Source organism: Corvus cornix, chromosome 1 (assembly GCF_000738735.6).
Source record: "Corvus cornix cornix isolate S_Up_H32 chromosome 1, ASM73873v5, whole genome shotgun sequence".
Taxonomy (NCBI): Eukaryota; Metazoa; Chordata; class Aves; order Passeriformes; family Corvidae; genus Corvus; species Corvus cornix.
Window position 1 is genome coordinate 84757286 of NC_046332.1, and position 21810 is coordinate 84779095.

Below are 21810 nucleotides of genomic sequence, written 5' to 3' on the forward strand. Positions count from 1 at the left end.
TCTGCAATTCTGCTTTATGCTTGGTCTCTCTTGCTTCAGCTCTCCCAGGTGCTGTGCCCTCTGCACAGGTGCCTATCTCCTGAGAGCTGAAACAATGGGTTACTGTATGTAGTGTGGAAGCATATAATATTTTTGTAACCTTGCTGAGCTTTAAACCTTTTGCCATGCATGACACCAAGTCTGGGCTGACTTCTGGTGTGAAAAATCTTACTTTCTTTAGAGTTCTTTAGAGTATGGACAGGTGGCTGATATGTTGCCAGATGTTGGATTTAATTTTTAAACTGATTTATAGACAATTATGTATTTTCTTGTATGATGTCCTGTTCTTGAGGTCATTGGGACCATTGCGTATCATGATTTTGTAAATACCTTTCTGTGTCAGGTCATGACAGTTTCCTGTGTTACCTTGTTTCGGAGGATGAAAAATCTCTGAACTCAGCAGGTAAGAAAAATAAATAAATAGCTAGATATGTTGTTAAGCTTAAACACCAAAATATCTGCAAAACCAGAGAGTAACATCACCATCTTAGACATAGCGGACACCCAGTGGTAGAACCACAAGATTCCTGTTGAAGTTCTCTGGCTGCTGTGGAATGGAACTCTTCTGTGTAATCTGTGGGCTCCTGGAAAAGAAAAGCCCAAAGAAGGAAAATGAAAATAAAGTGAAATTAGCTGGAATTCAGGAAGTAGACCTATGGCTGTCCTGTAGCATAGTGCCTTGAACAAAGGCTTTATCTAGTCTTCAGACCACTGCATTAAGCTTGTTACTACCATATTATCTGATACTTGTGTGGTTTAGGTGCAGGGTACATAAATTGCCAGGAGCATGATATGTTAGTGTTACAAATCTTCCTACAGATTGTTCACAGGCATGGGTTAAAATCAGGTTAAAATAAATTCCACTCAAGAAAGGATCTCAAACTGCCCTAAGTCTAGCCTGATAAAAAGCACACCTAACTTCCGCTGGCTATGGTATCAGTGACTTGTTTGGGAATATGTAGATACATGTATCTTTAGCTACACCTAGAAGGCCTGTGTTCAGTGTGGCAGGGATAACTGAGAAGGGCAAATACAGCAGAGGGAGAAGCAGGGGAAGAAGAGGGGACCTGCTGAACGTCTTTAATCAAGTACTGTCATTGCGCTACTTCAGTTCCACTGAAGTGGAAAAAACAGGGAGTTGTGGGGGCATTACAGAATTGAATCAGGCATCTGGAATGATGGTGGGCTCATTTAAATGGTTCCAATAGGCATGCCACGTTACGTGACACCATAGACATTCAGATGGTAAAATGTGATTCTCCTCTAATTCCTCTATCAAATTATAGGAAAAGCAACACAAATCTTGAGTAGCTGTGTACCATCATCTACTCTTTTGTATGACCTTATGGGTTGTTATAAACTGGTGTATAGGAATGCTAATAAAAAGCAGATTGCCCCAGCAATGGGGAAGCAGGTCCTTTGCCCACTCAGTATTTAGATGGAGATAGCAAGATCTGGGGCATCAGCCAATCCTTAGGACTAGCTGTTGTTTCCTGGATGGGATGGTGCCAGTTGGCAGTGTCTTGCTTTCATACAAAGCAGCTGCTCCTGGCACCAGCTGGCTTTCAGCAAGTAGGGGAGCCACAGTGGTGGTCTTGCTTGGGACAGACTGGCAGACTATGAAATATTGCCCATCTGGGGGCAAGCGGCTGTTGATCAGATCTCATGGGGAGCGTTCGACTTCGCTGTCCTTGCTGCTCTATTGTGGCCCGGTACCAGATGCCCCATTGCTGATGTAGGCTGAGTGGTTGCATTAAGACAAGGCTGTTCTGAATTTGCACTTGCTCAGGACAAGGAAACAAAACAAATCCTGCTTTACAGAGGTGAGTAATTTACTTAATCAAGCTCATTGTCCCAAGCAGAGTTTGCAGAAAAGGGCATAGGATGGATTGCACTGGAGACAATCAGGTGTCAGTTCAGAAACAAAGGCATTCAGCTCTGGTTGTATGTTACACTTCTGCTTGAGCTGGGTTAAGGAGCTGTGATGGTTGAAATGAATTCATTTGGTATATGTACTCAAAATTCTTATGAATATATACAGACAGAGATGAATAGCAGCCATGACCTAGAAAACTGTTTCATAGAAAAGACTATATTGCAGTACTAGGAAAAAACCATGGCTATGAAGATGTGTCTGTGATATGGTGAAATGATGATGATAACATTTTGCAATGATGCATAACTTCTCCACAAGCTGTGGAAATTCTTGATGATATGGAAAGGGTGGAATAATTGGATTAGATCATACTTGAAATAATGAAAACTGGGGGTCTAGGACCTTATCCCCACTTTTCAAAGGCTTTCGTGTAGATGCTATTATGAAAAGGTTATTTAAAGAAACTTGAGGCAGTACAAACTTTTTTGGGGAAAAACCCAACAACCAATAGTGGAAGTAAAGCCCTAATTATTCTGTTCTCAGCACAAAAATCATTAATAGCACAGTGTCCCCTAAACAGCTGTTGAAAACAGAGACTTAAAAGTGCTTGCTATGGCAATAGTGTGCAGTTTGATGATAATTAGAGGGTTTTCAAGAGTAAATAAAATGTTGGATGCAACTTAAAGTGGACAAATACAAGCAAATAGGCTTTGATGAAAAACTGGAAGTTCCCATGCTCTCAGGTGACTATTCACTACACAGAGTAGTTTGTGGATTCTCTCTGCCATAAAATAGCGGCTGGAAAGAGCAATCTTGACAAACTTGAGTGAAAAAGAACAGGCAGTTTGATTTTGTGGTGCAGTGTCAAGTTCATCAGATGGAATCTTGAACAAATAAGAAGTAAAGCTGAACTTTAAACAGGAGAACACTGCATGGAAAAAGTAAGAAAACTTTAAAATTAGAAAGTCCATATGTTTGGTGTCGTTTACAGAAAAGTGAAAGTGGGAGGTTGTCAAACAGCAAAAAACTGTTTTTTATGGTTTTGATTTTAATGAAGTGTGGTTATTTCGGATACAAACACCACAGGCCTGAGCACCCTCCGCAGGATGTTTAAAGGGGTCCTGCGCGATCTCCTTTGATTTTTTTTAAGGTTAGGTTTTTCATCCTTACGGTTGGTGTCTTTCCCTCGCCATGCTACCACGATTATGAAGTGGGAAACCCCGCCACTGACCTGTTACTGCCGACCCCCCGTGCCCCTGGGGCGCTGGTTTTCTTTGCGGTGGTGCTGGGGCGGGCACCGGATGGCGTTATCTCTGGTTTGTACCAGTGGGCACGGTCGTCCTGCGCGTAGATTTGTGTTCCGAGAGACAGACTGCCCCGTGTCTAGGGCATAGAAAAAGTCGCTTTCATTAAAAGCAAAGGGCCAGTCCGGGACACAGCCCCGTTGCCTGCAGCAGCTCCGGGACTACTCCCGGCTCCCCAGGAGGAGGAGGAGCCGGGGCCGGAGCCTGCCGGGGGCGGGAAGGGGAGGCAGGTTTGGGATGAGGCGGGAGGAGGAGGAGCTGGAGCGGCAGGAAGGGTGTTTCCCTGCGCAACTCCCGGCTGAAGTGAGTCAGACAGGAAACTCCCTGCCGGGCGCGGCCCAGGAGCGGAGCGGCCGGGCCGAGCGGAGGCCCCAGGCGGGCGGACAGACAGACGGGCTCCTCCCGCCGCCGGGCAGCGCCGTTCCCGGGAGCCGGCGGAGAGCGGGTGAGCAGCGCTTCCCGGGACCCGCCCGGCTGCCTTCGCCCCCTCCCCTGCGTTTGGGCGCTTCATCTGTGGGGCCGGGCGGCGCCGCGCCCCTCTCGCTGGTAACTGCGAGCCCCGTACGCTTATCTGGGGTCTGTTTATCCCCCCGCGCGGTACCTGGCGCTCCCCGGAGCTGGGAGGTGCCGGCGGCCCCGCGGGGGTCCCGCTGCTCGGGCGGTGCCCCGGGGCGCGGCGGGCAGGCGGCCGTGGCCTCGGGCGGGTCAGGGTCCCTCAGCGGTGGTTACCTATAAGCCACTTCTGGTTTTTATTTCTGGGTGTAGGGTTTAGCTTGTTCTCTCTTATGCGTGGCCAGTGTGTCTGCAGCACTCGGGTGGTCAGAGTTCTGCCTCCTAGGCTGTCCTGGAGCGGGTTAGATGGGGAAAAAATAAAAGTAAAAAAAGCTCTATGCAGGTTCATACCCCACTTCAGAGGAAGGAGGTGATCTATCGTGTCTGTCTAACGACGTGGAATAACTTCCTCATGAGGAACCTGAGAATTATCCAGTTAAAATAACTATTCTGTAATGACAGCAGCACTATAAGCTTGAAAATCCCCAGACGGTTGGTCTGCTACCCCATCCCTCCCCTCTAATGAGCAAAGGTGAAGACAGAGATGCACTTCATCTTTCTGAGTATTCCTGTAGTTCATCATCATCTCTGCTAATCGTTTTTGCCTTTCAGTAGGCTCTCATTGCCTTGATTTTTATTCCTGAGCTGTTTGATGGCAGGTTGGAGTAACATTTAGACATGTAAATGGTTGTTTGTGCCAGGAAGGCTGTTGGGAGGAAGTTGTCTTTGTGGGATGTAGCCAGTCTGCCTGAAGTGCTGGCTGGAGAGCATGTATTGGAGGAGGAGGAAAGCTAGCTGGAGGAATTTCTTCTTAATTAGAAGGTCATACCAGGCTTCTTTGTAAACTGTGGGAAATGGAAAGCTTAGACTAATGAGCGACTCCAGTCCTTATTACATTCCAGTTACTTATTTGGCATAACTTTTTTATAATAAGCTTACCAAACATGTACATATGCAGTGTTGTTGAGTAGTGTTTTTCTCAAAATTGAATTTCTAATAATACTGTAATGCAATTCTGCAATCTCTGAATTATGTTTTTATTGATTGTACTTAAACGGTTTTATGCTCAGAGAACATCTGAGCTATGTGATAGAAAAAGCATTGCTGCTCCTTACTTAAGTTCTGATTCTTGACTTCCTTTAAGTCCCACTTCTACCTTTAAAAAACTTTTTTACTTTTGTAAACACAGAGTTTTTCCTGTTCTAATGTGAAAGGCTCTTTAAGCTTTCCTAGGCAACTCGTCTGTGAAGTCTGGCTGGTGTAGGCAGCCAGTTGTCTCTGTAGCTGCCAGGAGGGAGGAGGAGGAATTTGGAGGAAGTCTGTACAGCACTGGGAAGGCTTAACCCCAGTATCATCAAAGCTTGCTTGGCTTGCCCTCTAAAAGTGTACATCAGTCATTCTTTGTAGCAGCAAAGAATGATTTTTCTTTCTTTTTTTGATAGGGACTGTGTACTTGATGGAAAAATCTCTGATGTGCTTTGGTTGTCACAGCTAATTTATTTATTCTGAGAATAAACCTCTCAGAGTCTTAGAAAAACACTCAAATACTCCCACCCCCCCAACATCCCTGTTTGAAGATGGGAAAGACTTTGTTTTGTTTGCAGGTCTTGGTTTGTCAGTTTCTTTTGAAGGTCCTGATGTGGAGAGTGGAGTGGTGTTTGAAATATGTTCAGCTCTGCTAATTTAAAATTTCTCCCTTAGTAGATATCACAGCATTTAAACTTAAATGGAGCCAAATTATCTGAGCTGTTAAAAAATCCCCAAAAAACAACAAACTATGTTATAAGAAAGGGAATGTTCCACAAACAATGCAGGTTTTTCAGTTTTTAACTTCTGAATATGTGACTCATAAAAAAACCTCATAGTCCTTTAGCGATGTACCTGTAATATTCAAAGCATTCATTAGCAAAATTCTTGTTTCTTCAGTTTGCCTTAGATGGAAATGGTCAATTGTCCCCTGGGCTTAAACCAACAGATTCTTTTGGTCCATTATGCTGACTTTATAGTGTAATTAAGTAATTACCAGATATCTGTTCCAGCTTTTTGTTCTGCATTAGATGTTTGTCAGATATACTCCTTAAATTTTGGATAGTGCTTTGTTTATTCATTCTGGGAGAGAATTGCCTTGGAAGGTATTATGTTCCCAAGGGTAGGTTTTAAAATCTTGTTGTAACTCTCTTGTCAGTACAGTCTGATTTTTATTTTAAAATTTGTTTCTCAAAGATTTCCGAGATATTCAGGTTGAGGTGGAAAATTCAGAGTGGTTGGAACCAAAAAGATGGAACAAAAAAATCCCCACAAAGCTCTTTTTTGTGGAAACAGTTGGATTCATCCCCTGGCCTGAAAGCTGCTAGAATTGCTTGCAATGCTGTACAAGAAAAAAATAATTTTAATATAATTTCCATGCCTATTTATGTGCATATCAAGTGCATTTCATTTTACGTTTTTCATTTGCATAGTTTTTGCCCTGTGTTCTTGGGGCAAGTTCTTCAGGTGGTTCCTTTGCTGTACCAACAAGTAAAGTAAACTGAATGCTGGGCAGCACGTTTTACCCTGGTGAGTCGGAAGTCAGCTGTGCGATTGACTTCACTGCTCTCAAACCAGTGACTGTGTGAGCTTGTGAATTTCCACTGTTTATACATTTTAAAATAACTGCAGCTTCTATGGCAAGCCCCAACTTAACAAGCAATTGTGCTTGAACCAAGTTAAGTGCTTGTTTACCTAGGGATGCTGCAGAAGCTTGGCACAACCCAGGAGCAAGTGGCCAGTGAAGTGGATCCATCCATGTGCGTGGGAATGTGATTCATTTAAAGCAGTCTTCATCTTCCCTGCCGGCGTGTTCTCAGGGATGAAGGCAAAGAGGGAGTAGTAAATGTAACAGATTTGTAATTTTTTTGATCGGTAGAACATATACCTTGTTACAAGTGGCTTCTGGCAGACCTTACTCTTGAAGGGTATCCTGATACTTTTTGGCTACATTGTTTTTTGAACAGACAACAAATAAAAGCCACCTGTCATTGTCTTAGCTTTTATGTAGAACTGAGACAGTAACATGAAAGAAGGACATTTCAACGTTGCGAAATATGACTGTATACCTGCAAAAACTCCCTGGGAGCTTGGTAATGGTGCTTTATATTTTATGCTACATACGTCAGTTCAGGATTCTTCTTTACTGCACATCTGCCCTTAGAAGCCGACATTAGTAGGGCTCGGGGGCACACTTTGCTGTGTAATACCGATAACAGAGTGCGTATTGATTTGCTTTGTTAAAGCGTAATTCCATTAATCCACATCACTGCTTTTCTGGTGGTAAAATTAATGTATGATGCATTGATGAGACTTGCTACAAGAAGACAGAGACTGCAAAATAGCAGTTAATCTTTCTATCTCTTGGCAGTTATAAGATCTTTCGGGTAGCTCCTTATCTCTTGTAAACACGCTGGCAAAAATCCTAAAGCTTGTTTTCTTCATAAGACTTAAAAGATTTTCTCTGTGTCAGTATGTACTGTTTACTGTCTACCTCTATTATGTCTGTAAATATATGTGCACTCACAAATGTATGTATTTGTGAAGAAAATCCTGTATTTGCACAGTTCAGTGTTTTTGGGGAGAAGTGGCTATCTTGGACTTACACTGTAAAAAGTAGAGTTGTGGTAAAGGTTGGTATGGCACAAATAATCATCAGGCATTTGCCATCTCAGAAGAAACCCCCTTTCCCTTAGGCAGACCATCAGCAAACGGCAAGTGAATTTATAGTTGTGTAGCCTTTCTGCAGAAACACCATTGTGGGAGAGGTGATTTAAGGTTGTGGGCAGCTGAGTCGAGCACAGATCTGGCTTGGGGTGTTGGAGAGGGAGCCCATCTCCCCAAGCCTTCCCAGCTGGGAGATGGTGGTGGTCCCTGCCCCTGAGGAGCAGCACTCGTGTCCTGCTGCTCTATCCCTTCCCCACATTTTCTGTAGCTGTTTCCTTCTGCCAGACCTCTGCTCCTGCTGGCAGGGACCCCAGCAGGGCATCAGTCTGATGGCCTGGTGAGCTCAGGGAGAACTCTCGGGGTGGAAATCCCTTCATTGCTAAATTAGCTGCCTGCTGGGCACGCCCTGTGAGGGATTTAGCCAGCTGTGGTGTGCTGTAGATTTGCAGTCCTCCTAGTCATGTGTGAAGTCCCTGTTACACTCTTCTCAATGACTACAGAGAAGTACAAGTGAACATGGTATTCTTTAACTGGGTGGTTGTTCTCTGTGTGTTGCCAGGACAGGTGCTCTGGCATAGGCAGAGCTTAAAGTGAGTGCCCTCCTCAAGAGGGGAGGTTTTACCTGTTAACTTTACTAAAGCTTTTCTTATTTCACGTAATCAGGTAACATGTGTGCACTTGTGTTCTTGCTTTCATCAGAGGTAAATGCCAGGGCAGCAGGCTGTGGTGCCCTCCTTTTCCTGGTTTGTGAGTGCTGCTAGCTTACAAAGCAGTTATTTGTGGGGTGAACTTGTATGATTTCTCTTTGCTTGAACCAGATACTGGGAGCTTTTCTCAGTTTAACAGTCTGTCTTTCAGCAAGCCTTTCACATGGCTGGTTTTTGCAGGTCTGCTTTCCAGCAGTGTTGGTCAGGAGGTAATAGAGTGACAAATCAACTTTTTAAAGCCAATAATTGCTCATTTGGAGGTAGAAAATGCCATTCCCTCTCCCCTCCCTCCACTGAAAGGCATCTTAAGAATTCAGGCAGTGTATAGACTTATGCTTACTAGATGACTCTCTGCAAATGATTAGCAGGGTTGAGTCTCAGTAATGTTCTTATGAATTACTGTATTCTAAAGTAAAAGAACGACAATTAAATGGTGCTTTTGGTTTTAGAAACAAATAGATTTAAAAACCAGTACTCTGGTTTTAAACCAATGTTAGGAGATGAGTCTCAAGAGCTGACATGCTAAGTAATGATTGCAGCTGTGCAACTGACACAAGGTGCTTTTGGAGATGCTTGCTTTATGCACTACACCTATACAAGAAATTTGTTTCCAGGGTTTAGATAAAAATATTAGTGCTGTACTCCATTTTAAAATACTTTAATTCTGATAGGGACATGAACACTTTGTTGTCAGGAAATAAAAATGCTGTTGACCTGAAGCTGTTTATAGCCTTCTTTCAGTATAGTTCTAATTATTTTAAGTTGATTCAGTGATATAAAATCAATAAGGAGAGTACATTGAATTATACATTTTGAGTGTGAAGTTCAGGCAAACTGTCATGACACATGGCTCAAGATAGATGTGAGTGCTTGTCAGGTGATATCTGAAGTAAAGCTTTGGATGAATTTTCACTGAAACTGCATATTTTCTTGTATAAAATATTACAGATGATTCTCTTCTACCCTGTCCTGTAGTATTTCCTTAGTTTCTTTAATAGAACTATTAAAGCATGACTTACTTCTTGTCTGATTCATCCTCTTCTCACAGAAGTGCACATGGTAGATTTTTTTTTAACAGCTTCTGAAGCCTGTTGGTTTGGTTTTTGTTTTCTTTATACATACTGTAATTTTGCAAAATTGTACATTCTATCGTACTGATTTAGATATTAAATAAAAAGCTATTGTAAGCAGGGATAATACAAATTTGCCTAAAATGTCTTCCAACTTATTTTTCAGATGAAGCTGTGTAACTTTTTTTAACTGAAAGTGGAGAGTATTGTATTGTTGATTTACCAAGTACTTACACGTATAGAGAAGGAGTAGGAATGACAGCAGACAGCCTCTGTTTTGGAGTCATTTTTACTGAAGCCTTTGTTCAATTTTTAAACTCTAAGTAAGGCAACACTGAAGCCAGATCTTCAGCTGCAGGCTTGCATTGAAAAAACGCACTGGATGTAATTAATGCCTGTGGTGTCATTGGGGGACATGTGCTGTAAGATGGAGCTGGATACAAAATGCAGAGGCACACTGTGGATGGGAGACCTGGGGGGCTGCCCCTGCCTGGACAGCTGCCCCCAGCAGTGGTGTGGTGGGTGTGTCCTTCCCACAGGCAGCTGTGTTGCCAGGCGGACTCCTCTGAGAAGCTGTAAGACTGACCCTGGAGCAACCATCTCTGTAACTGGGCTAAGGAAGAGAGTGCTGTCCTCCCCTCCCTTGAGAAAACAATGTTGTTTTTCTTTATTTCTCTCCAGTGTTGTGAAATGAAAGTACAGAATTTACATGCTTTATCAGGAACTGTAGTGATAGGACAAGGAGCAATGGGTTCAAACTGAGAGAGACGAAATTTAGCTGAAAGATGTGGAAGAAATTCTTGACTGTGAAGGGTGGTAAGGCACTGGAACAGGTTGCCCAGGGAAGCTGTGGGGACCTCATCCCTGAAAGTGTTCAAGACCAGGTTGGATGGGGCTTTGAGCAATCTCCTCTAGTGGACGGTGCTCCTGCCCATGGCAGAGGGGTTGGTCTTTAAGGTCCCTTTCAACCAAAGCCATTCCATTATTCTAAATAAACAGTTTGTCTAAGGCTGAGGGGTTGTGTTGTTGCTTAGAAGGAAATCTGAAGGCTCCAGACTCGTCTGTCTCTCCATCTTTGTGGCTCATCTCTTTTAACTGTAACGTGACAGTCCTCCCTTCACTGGGGTGCTCAGTCCCCCATCCCCAGCTCCTTTCAGCCCATGCACACAGGTGTGCCCTTTTTGATTAAAGTACCAGCACTCTCTTTATTAGACACAAAGGGCAGCCAAGGAAACCCACGCTGAGCAGGTGTGAGCAATCTGTGATGGAAGACTTCATCCTGAGCTATGCCACGTTAATTTCATGTGAACTTGCTTTCCTTTCTGCTTTCTGGGGTGCTTATTGCTCTTGCCGCTCCCTTTCTCATTCTTTGCAGGATGTTCACAGTGAGAGTGTTAGCTTTGTAAGAAGTGAGAGAGCTTTTCATGACTGCTGAACATGCTCTAGGTGCTGTGCTTCAGTGCTTAGCTTCTGTGCTAGACTTCAGTCTCATCCAGAGCACTGCTGTGCGGCATTGCTTCCTACCACCCATGCAGCAGCAGGATCAGGAACAGAAGTGCAGAAGAAGTACTTGTTGAGAACAGCTGCAGGAGAGAGCAGCATCAGCAGAATGCAAAAATGGCAGCAAACTGAGAAGATTAAAAAGGGGTGCAGAGGAGTGAACTGGGTAAGAAGAAAAGAACACAAAAAAGAGAAGGGGAGGGAGTTGGTCAAGAAGGTGAAATGGTGCAACTCAAAGGTGTAATACCAGAGAGTATTAAAAGGGTAAGGCAAGTAAGTGTAGCAAGACAGATCTCAGCACTCCTAACCTAGAATGTAACAATGCTTAAATCTCTTAACTTCATTGCAGTTTGAAGAGAGGCCAAATATTGCAGAAGGGGGTTCATTCGCTATGTTAGTTAGTTCACTCAAAACTAACTCAGTTCTGTGAGAATTAATTAGTAAATCAATGCAAACCCTCTCAGCCATCTAGCCCCACCAACAGCAGTTTTTTTTTTTATTTTACATTTGTGACATATCTTGGACTTCAGACTTAGGTTCACAGATAAAACAAACCAAGCAAAATACCTCTGTGAATTCTTGTAGCACAAGTGCTATTGCAGAGAGGGTTGCATGTTACAGGACAAAATACAAAGACAAGCCCTCCCTCCTTGTTCATCTGAGTGGGATGCTTTTGGAGCAAATTTTAGAGGCTTAGGCTTCTCCTATGCCATTGCAATGGATTCTCAAAATAAGTGGAATGAGCAGAATTAGTTTTTCATTGGAGTGTGTGCATCCTCTGCTTGAGCTTCCTACAGAGGGATAGCATTTCACCCTATATTTTAACATCAGGAAGTTGTATCTCTCTTCCAAAGCTTCAAGATGTGGGATGATGCTACAGATGCGTAGTACTGGCCAGGCTGCCGTTCGAAATACCTGGTTGTTACTTGCTGCATCATCATCTACTGCAGCTGCTGCTGCTGTAGAATTAGTATGTGCTTGTCCATGTGCTCCTGCTGGCTTCTAACATGGCAGGAAAAGATAAATTCACTCTTGTGGTGCCTTGGCAGGAAAAATACAATGACTCCAGCCTAATGCTATGGTACAGGAGTGCTAGGGTTGCACTGTGTTCCCTAGTTGTGGGAGAGTTTTCTTACTGATGCTGTAAAAAGGAGTCACTAGTAGACATACACCTGGCGGCAGGCATCGGGAAAGGCAATTCTGGACTGCCATGACTCACCAGTCTTGATCTAGGCTTCATCCAAAGAGCTGAGACTCCCCCATTCATAACCTGCTGTGATGATAGTAGAGTGTCAGACCTTCCTTTTATAGGAAAGTGCTTGAATTCATCCAGGATATTGAAAGGGAAGTTACTTGACAAGCATAACCAATTGTCCTCTGAGTCCCAGTGGTCAATGTGCCAGCAAGCTATTTCAGCTGCATGACAGCATCCTTAGCAGTGGTGTCCTTCTCACCTTGATTATCCTGTGGGAGGAACAGTACTGGCTCCCAGAAGTGTGGCTTTTAGGTTGCATTAATAGTGCTGCTGTTGCTTACTGATACTGCCCAGAATTCAGTTTTCCAGGTGATAAGACCAGTGTATCGCTGGGCGCTTGAACCTTGTTTGCAAAGTTGTACCACAGGCATTGCTTGTGTAAAGAGATGGAAGGGATGGGGGTTGCTTGTTGGGATGTTTCCCTGCAGGGGACAGAAGCTGGACAGGTAGCAGTGTGGATTGCATGAAAAATTTGCATATGACTGAACACAAAGGGCTTTTCATTTAGGAAGCTGAGATTTTATTAAAAAAAAAAAAAATCCATGCTATTAGCCTCATGTTTTTCTCCTAGTCTGTGCCTGCTTTTGGAAGCCTGCTTTCCTCCCTGCATCCATCCAGCAAGGGCAAGGCAAAGCAGTTAATGTGAGCCACATCACCCTGTAGGAGTCTAATGCTAAATTAATTGTTTCCATTATATGGCCATTCTTCTGGGACTTGCTGTGATGTTTGGATGTGATAATTCAGTGCTGGAATTTTTTTCTCTTTTTCACGTATTAAGCCTTTTTTAAAATTCCAATTGCAGATGTATTTTTGAAAGCTTAACAGTATGTCAAATCTGTTGCACAATGGACTGTCAGCTGCTGTTTGCTTTCTTCTGTCTTTTACTTTAATCAGGCAGGCCAGTAAATGATGTGAAAAGCATTTTTCTTTGCTCCTTCAGCTTATGCAAATCTGTTGCTTAGGAACGAAGGGGAGCTCCAGTCCCAAAAGGAACATCTTAGGCTGATCCGCTTGGCAGAAAGGCAGATTGTGCTGTCCAGAGCACACAAAAAGAGCATTCAAACAGAGAAGATCCATCGTGGTGCTGTTCTCTGAAGTGCTTTAGCTATCAGGGTGTTAAAATGTTTTCTGCTCAGTCTGAATTGATAGGTAAGCAGCTGAACAGCTGAGGTGTTTGAAATTTAATTAAAATAGAACTAAAAGGGAGTTTTTGAGAGAGATCTTGGAGGCTTGAAATAAATATGAATATTTTAGTAATTGCTGTGCTGTTCTTGGAAGAGAGAATCCATTCCTTTTGTTCTCTTCTCATTACAAGGGCCCTTTGTGATTGGAATCTCATGGTTTAACTTGAGTAGGAACATTACACAGAATATTGAATCAAATTTCCTTAGTAGAGAAATGATTTAATTGATTTTCTGCAATCCAGTGGCATAGGAGAATGACACAATGGGACACAAGAAACCTGAAAATGTTGTGTTGCTATAGGGATAAAACTTAACTTCCGCTGCTGTGCCAACCAATTCTATTCTTGTGGGAATGTTGTCATTAGTTGCCATGGAGTTTACTGAGGTTGGTCCTGAAGAGCCCAATTCAGCAGGCCAGTCAATCATCTCTTTAAAAACACTTTCATTTGAATTTCTTTCTTTCAGTGTGTGGACTGTGGAATATCTTTGCTTCTTTTTTTTTTTTAAATAATATGCTTGTCTTCTTCCTCTTTAACTGCAGTACATAAAATTTTCCCTGATTTTTGTAATAGAATTCTGTGCTTTTAAGTAGGGTAAGCTTTGATTGATTTATTTATTTATGCAAAAGACATTTTTAAATTATTTATTAATATTTACATTAATATTAATATAGAATTATTTATTTTAGGCAAAACCACTCATGTGGATACATATTTCAATTAATGGATTGCATGGCAATCTTAATCTAAGATTCAAAGGTTCTGCTTTTGCAGTCTTGGGAAAGAAGAGAGGCAATGTCAAAGGAAGTTGCTGTTTAAAATACAGACATGCTTCCTCTTTGTCTTATTTTGAGCCTGGGAACATGTACAAGCATTTGGAGATCAAATGCATCTATTTAAAAACAAAATGTGTCCAGTGGACTGCAAAAAGGCATGGGGCATCCCTTCCCAACATCATTTTTCAGTCAAATGAAACACTGTTTTCATCTGCAAAGTCAGAAAATATTCAAAAATTTCTACAGTCCACCAATTTTTGTTCATCATTGAAACTCCACCTTAATTAACTCACTCTTTGGCATGATCCCTCTCCATATTTTTAATATGAAATAATTTTTTTCCACTTAAAATTCCAGTGTTGGAGAGCTTTTTGGGTTGCATAGAGAATGCTCTTACCAAAACCAATTCCCTGGATGTCCCAAACCACCTCTGCTTTCTTGGGCTGCATTCTTGAGCTAGTATTTGCATGTGTTTTATTGCTGTTTTATATGCTGGTTTCTAGGCCTTACACTGTCCTGGGTGCAGCTGGAGGTGGGGTGTGCTGAGCACATCTGCTTGTCCTGATGGCTTTTCCTGGTCTTAAAATCAAGAGTCATACATGGTTAGAAGGGGAAAAGGGATTTTACTTTGGTATTTATTTTAAGGATCCTTAGGTGTACACGTCCAGGTCATATGCATCGAGATGCACCCAGCCAAGTGTGCCCCCAACATTGGGTGTAACATTATAGGTTTTACTAATTAGCATATCTGTCCAAGATTCCCCAATGAGAGGCTCAAGTGAGCCCCCCTCCCCAAGGAGCCTTCCCCTGGATGGTTCTATCTTGGTTTACAGAATGTGTTCTGGAGAGGACCTTGGGATCTGGGGCACACTGATCTCTAGCTACAAAGCTTGTAAAATGTTTAGTCTCTTAGCTTGACAAACAAGTCCAAGAATGTAGGCAAAAAGCACTAGGAATACAGAAGTTGTAAAAAGGTATAACAGGGGTATAAAAGAAAAGGCAAAAAAATCTTCATGGCATCAGTCCTACTCGTGCATTTGCACTCACAGGTCTCTGAATATTCTCTGGTAACTTCTCCTGCCTGGGGAAAGAGAGAGAAACTGTGCTCAAGCGGGTCAGGCTTTGCTGATCCCAGCTCAGAGTGTGGTGTGAGGCCCCTGGCTGCCAGCTGCAGCCCCGAACTGCTGATCCAACCCTTTGTGACCAGGGGCCCCAAACTCCCCTCTCGAGGGCTGGGAACTTGCCCTGCAGTTATGACGACCATAGGATATGTTTTTCCTGGACTGTGTCAGGCTGTTGGAAGTGTAACTGTCTGCATTTTGAATGGATGCATGCTACATTTACATACATAAACTCAGTTTTCTGTGAGCTTGTGGTTAAATGAGGTTAAAAGGATGTGGAGAATTTATTTTCTTTTTTTTTTCCCCCAAGAGGTGTATTTAAGATACTGGTATAGTGTGTAGCATGGTATCAAGAATGGTGAAGTAAGGCCAGTGCTGATATTTTTCTGACTCTTCTCGCCCTGAGACTCAGCAGTGACTTAAATCTTTGCCCATTCAGCTCTTCCCACGTGCCTGGCCAAGTGCTGCTGGAGGTGCTGGGATGTGTGCTTTGGGGCAGGGAGGGAGAGGGTCTGTCAAAAGAGACAGTAGCAGTAGCTGGGCTGCTCTGAAGAGTACAGGACGTCAGGAGAGGTTCGCTCTGCTGTCACTGCCATGGGGATGTTCTTTCAGGAGCAGATGGGATATACCGCAGTTTACAACACCTTTTTTCAGAGTCAGTCCAAAAAGTGGGATGAATGATTCAAGGCAATTTATTTCATCCAACACTTTTTCATCTACCCCTCTTAGCTTGCTGCAGCACTTCGTGCCAGGGCAGCGTGAAAACGCAGCTGAACAGACACTTGCTTTGCTCTCAGACTGTTGGGGACATTCGGGTAGTTCAGCTGAAGTTTAGCTGAAGAAAGTGTGTTCCTTTATATCGCTGTCTCTTTTATACTTTTATTTTTATTGGAGGTTAATGATAGAAGGAAATCCTTGTCCCTGAACAGCTGAACTGTTGCCTAAATGAGATGAACCTTGTCAGCCCTGGGTGGTGAGGCTGGTTGCTGCATATCCATGTATGATACTGGTGCTGGGAGGAGGAATCATCCACAGCACTGACTGCTCACTCAGATCTTTCCCGTGCTGTAATACCAGCAAAACTCTTCTTTCATTTTCCGTGGAAGTTTAATTTTCAGGGCACAAGATGAGCATGTGGTATCACTAGACACTGGTGTGTCCACTGACTGATATTTCCAGTATGCAGCAATATACCGGAAGATGTACTGTAAGGAGCTGACAGCAAAATACCACCTGGAAATCTGTTTCCAGATTGTTACCTGCTGCAATCCACCGTGCTTCAAGAGGGAAGCCTGCTGTCTTCCCACTCTGGTGGTTGTGTGAGGATAAATCCTTAGAGATTTCAAAGTGAGGATGCTAAGATGTCCTCAGGGTGTCAAACCTTTGAGTGAGTGATGCAAAGGAACAAAGTGCCTGTCAGGTGTGGTATTTAGATTTTAATTATTTTTGTTTATTTCAGGGAAGCTTAACATTGTTACTCCAAACTCCATGAAGTAAAGGAAGAACTGTCATAAAGTAAATGCCTCTGCTTGCTGTGGCTAAATCTTCTGAAGAAGAGTTGGCTTCCACTGTAGCTTTATATTCTCTACCTTTATTTTTATAACTAAAGGACTGAATTATACTGTTTATCAGTTTTCTGTGGGAATGTTCTCTTTACAATCTTAGTACAGGTGATAATGACAGTTTGCAAGTAATTTAAATGGCATATGTACTTGTATTCTCCAAGGAGTTTCCATTCTTCCCCTGTTTATTTTCAAGATACTCAACATACCTTTTGGGTTTTTAAAATGTTTTGTGGTTGCATGGTACCAACCTTATCATCTCCCTATCTGGTCTAACACAGCCATAACATTGCATCTGATAATTTTTGTGGTGGAGAGCTTTATTGTTCACCAATAAATAGATATCATCAAACCTAGTTATTTGAGGTACAACTTTTATGTTGGGAATCAATGTCTTTTTGAAACTCAGCTGGGTAGATTCATAAGACCATTAGAGGACATTTCTGGGAAGTCTTGGCCAGAGGCTAAAGAGGAACTGTATGGTAATTTCTGCACTTATAAGAAGATCTCAATAAGGGTACAGTTACCTTAGTTCATTTGCTTTACCCGTATTTAGTTTTTTTATAACTTGGTTGCTAGCTACAAGTAATATCTGTTGGATTGTGTGCACTGCTGCTGAACATGTGTAAGAACTATCTTGTGTCATCAAGTGTATTTTTTCCTGTTTTAGCTATTTATAGGCTGAGTCCTGCTTAACTGTCACTGAAAAAAAGCTTAAAAACTTGTTGTTATAGCTACTTAAGTCTAGAATTTGGGGGATTTTTTTTACATGTAAGTTTGAGAACAGAATAGTTCCAGCAATCCTTTCTCTCACAGTGATTCTGAAATTAACGCTCTCTTCTCTATTCCCTGCTTTCTCAGTCCTTGCCTTCTGTAGTTCTTATTATTTCTTCTGATCAGTTTTCTATTTTTTTTTGTCCAGAATACTTTTCCCCGTGATATGCTCCTGTTCATATTTTCTTCCAAATAATGTGAAGCTTCAGGAGGCCCAAAAGAGCATGGCTGAGACATGCATGCTGGCTGTTTTCTGATGTGCTTGGAATTAAGAATATAGAGCTTCTGCAAAGACTTAGACATTTTTCTGTAAGGATGGAGATGTGGGAACGGTACCTCTACTGGAACTGACAATCATCTCCTCTAAATACCAAAACAATGTTGTTAGCAGGGCATTGCTTACCACACAGTTGCGTGGCCGAGAGCAGTGGTACAGATTTATGACGTTTTAAAAAGATTGCCAACTCTTTTTTTGTGAATATTTTCAATAATAATCCAGTTCTGAAGTGAAATCAAAATACAGACAGTGCTAGAAGTGCTTCCTTTTTTTGGCTTGGTTTTTTACATGGACAAAATGGTAGAGAGGCAGCTCAGTGTGCTTCTCCACAGCACAAGCTCTTCTGAGCAGGTCAGGCCCATGTGGTGCTCATCTCCTTCACAACTGAAGAAAAAGATGGATATCCTAGTTTAAGCTAGTCTGTGGCCTTGCACTAACCTATTAAAAAAACCCCAAACCCTCGATCTGATACCTGTGATCCTTGGACATGGTGGGACTTGGTACTATAAGGCTGAACTTTGTTTAGAGACAGGGATTTTCTTGCTTTAAAATCTGGAAAAAGGAACTGAGAATCAGCGCAGGCGTTGCTCTCCCCTGCTTAGAAAGCTGTGTGTGCTCATCAAACACCAAAATTTAGTGAAACAGCTTGCTGGTATATGTGATTCTCTCTCCTCAAGGGAGAATGTCAGATAATGAATGTTGAATGTTTACTAATTGTGTTGTGTACAACCAGGAAAACATGTTCTTGGAGTGCATTTTTACTTTAGTGCTTTAATGATGAGTCATAATCCAAAAAGAAAAAGATAGTAGAGCGTACATGTCTTCTACCTGAGAAAATCTGTCCTGGAAAATTTTATGTGGGTACAGAACTGAAAACAGCACTGTAGGAATTTGGTAAGAAAGAAATTCTCAGTTTGGGTAAGTGTCCTGGTATAACTATAATGATGATTATGACTACAGCATATTAGTCTGTTCTCATTTATGTAAACTCCTAATCAAACTTTTAAATAGGTCTTTGAAGTTTCTTATGTTCTCTGCCATAAAGTAATCTGTTAAAATATTAGCTCTTCTGCCCAGTAATTTCATCTGTTAAAAACTCATGACTCTTATGGAGGCAAAGCTGTCCAATTTTGTGTCTTGGGAATTTCAGCTTTTCTTAAATTAATTTTTCTGAGCTTAAGGGGAAAAAAATTCTGGTTTTGCCAGCCCTTCATCCCTGTACATGAGAAACAGCTGTTGTCTTTTGGAGCTTGTTTTATCAACAAATATAAAGAAGGGGAAAAAACCCCTGAACCAGTTCCAGCTGTTCTCCTGCCGTTGCTGTTGTCAAACCTCCTCTGCTCACTTCTGAGGGGGCAGAGGGGAAACGTGAATAACGCTCTCGCAATGTTTGCAAATGTGTCGAAGCTGGGCAGGAAGAAGCTGCTTCCTCTTTCATGTCTTGCTAGATACTGGAGTGCAAAGGCTGGAGAACAGGGACATTGAACTTGGCCAACAAAACACCTGTGGATACCTTTGGCAAAATTGCAAAGCAGAGCTGTTAGCGAGCAACCTCAAACAAGAGCACATTTACAGCTGTCTATGCCCAATGGCTTTTGTTTTCCTGCTTTGAAAAATGCTGATGTTTGGGAAATCATGCTGAAGGACTTCAAAAACTATTCCTTCCCCTTCTTTCTTTTCACAACATGGAGGGCAGCAGGAAGCTTTTGTTTCTTATTTGTGCCTCTGGCCTGTTAGTGAGGGTTTCCCAGACTTGTGCTATTAAATAGATGGCAGTGTAAGTCAGCTGGGATTTTGGGTTTGATTTTTAAATTGTTTTCTAAGTATTAAAAAAAAAAAATCCACAGATAGTCTAATGTCTCATAGTCTGAACATAGCTGATGCTGGAGGATTATTCCTGTGCAGCTGTGAATGTTGAGGCCAAAAGCATGCAGGTGTGCTTTCAGAATTGGGATGTACGGGCCACATCTTCAGAATATTCACTTGTAGTGCTGAGGAGGTACAAGTCAGGAGCCTGACTTTTGCAAATGCCTGGCTCTATTCTACAGCAGGGGCCCAAGTCATTGGTGGAGTCATTCATGTTTTAGGAGAAGGAAGATAGGTGGACTGGGGAGATGGGGAGAGAGTACTGATACTTTCCTTGCACGCAGTGACTCCTCCCCTTTAGACAGATAGTTGCAGTAGTTTTTGGTGTGGAATGGCTGGCCATTTTTCACTATGGGTCTTGGAACATTTTTTGTAGTGCTTTCTTGGAGCCAATGCTTTGTGGCCATTTGCCTATCTGGTGGGGGAGAGGGCTATGGGCCCATTGATCCCACCACCGGCACATCCCAGAGCAGCTGCACTACTGGGAGTTTCTACTTGGACAGGTGGGCTAAGAGGTTGGGCTTCAGGTTGGAAGGAGCCTCTCAGTTAAACTGTTTAATTTTTTAGCTAAAGCTTGATTTATAGATACTCAGACTCACATATAAATTACCCATAGAGAGACTCATCTGTAGATGTCCTGACTTTTGGCGGCTCAGTTTCCTTTAGAGGAAAACTGTTCAGTCTGACCTCCTCACAGGACTTTTGCCCAGCCACGGAATTTTTTGGGCATGTGTTTATTTATCAAAGGGAGGACACCATGTTCTTTGCTGGTCTCTAATTTGAGAAAAATTGTGGTTCTTGTGTTGATCTGGGTGTAGGCAGGTGTTGGGCAAGCATCCTGGCACAGGTTTGCCAGGCAGCACTCCTGTCAGTCCAGTCCTTCATCCCTTTTTTGGCAAGGATCACAGATTGTGCAGTATGAGCATTTGTTTATTTATTTATTTTAACAAAAACTGATATGCTCAGGCTGGGAGCAAGGTTTGGGCTGGGCTTTGAAGAAGAAACAAACCTCTGAATCTTTCTGTTGATTGTTGCTTATAAAGTTGTTGGCAACCTCTCTTCATATGTGGTACATTAGCTTTGCAGCAATGGCTTGGTACACAGGGTTGGTCTCTGGAGATAGATAGGCAATCACTCCTGGTTGCTGTCTCTCCTTGGGTTTGGGTTTTGGTTCTGTTTTTTTGTCAGCTAAGCCCTTCCTTGGAGGTAAAGCTGCTGTTTCTGTGGGTCTTTCCCCAGGAATCTGTAATTTGTCAAGAGAAAGTGAGGAGATGTTTCTGCCAGGCCAGTAAAAGTGCAGGGAGTGGTGGCATCACCAGCCCATACCAGCTGTCTTGCAGTGAGTTTTTGTCAAAGCTGCATTGGGATCTGTTTGTACCCTCCCGGTGTGTGAGGGTAGCACAGGTCCATGGGGGTTACACATGCCAAGCAGAATCCTGCTCCTCTGGGATGTGGGTGCTCAGTGTTCCTTCCCTCCTGGTTAGAGCTGAGGCCAGTGCTCAGCTGCTCCTTGCATCATAGGTGTATGGTTTTTCTCTGGTAATGGGGGAAAATAACTTGCAAAAAAAAAGAGACATCTTGATTAGAGATATTACCTTAAAAATCAGTATTTTTTTCTCTACACTGAGGAGAATAAGTAGATCATTATACAAAAGTGGGTGACTGAGTTGTTCCACCCCACGTTTTCTTCCTAAATTTTCACAACATTACAGAACAGGTAAGGTTGGAAGGGACTGTGGTGGCTCATCTGGTCCAACCTCCCTGCTGAAGCAGAGTCATCCTGGAGCACATGGCGCAGGATTGCATCCAGACAGTTCTTGAAAAGTTCCAGTGAAGGAGAGTCTACAATTCTCTGGGCAGCCTGTTGCAGTGCTTGGTTACTGGTCACAGATTTGTTCCCATTGCTGTTCTTGGTTCAAAAGCCCATGCAGTGGCAGCAGTCAAAGGTTTATGGAGATCACCATGGCCCTGAGGGGTCTATCATCAACTCCCCAAAGCGGGTCTGGACGTCCTAGGACATGAAACACTGGAGACGGCTGGCACCTTTTAACAGACTGGTCTCCTGACGATGATGTGGTTGTAGTAGCTCTGGTGTATTTCTGGTGTCCAGCAGTGGGGGAAGAGAAACATTCCTCAAATCCTAAAAGGAAGGACAAGGGTGTTAGTCTCAAAAGTTTTATTTAACCTTGTATTCGAAAATCAACTGAGTTTCTGTTTGACTGTTTCCCTTCCATTTTGGTTGAAGGGAAACTTCT

The 21810-nt window shown here is 42.7% G+C and overlaps 1 protein-coding gene across 2 annotated transcripts in view; it reads left to right on the forward strand.

Annotated features, from left to right (window-relative positions):
- The first annotated feature begins 3511 nt into the window (after nt 1-3511).
- Nucleotides 3512-21810, forward strand: part of CYFIP1 (cytoplasmic FMR1 interacting protein 1) — a 75816-nt gene continuing 57517 nt past the window's right edge. The window contains exon 1 of one of the 2 annotated variants that reach the window (XM_010394187.4): nt 3512-3664. The gene's annotated coding sequence lies outside the window, so the exon portion shown is untranslated. The remainder of the gene's footprint in view (nt 3665-21810) is intronic. The other variant, XM_010394186.4, reaches the window with a different exon arrangement.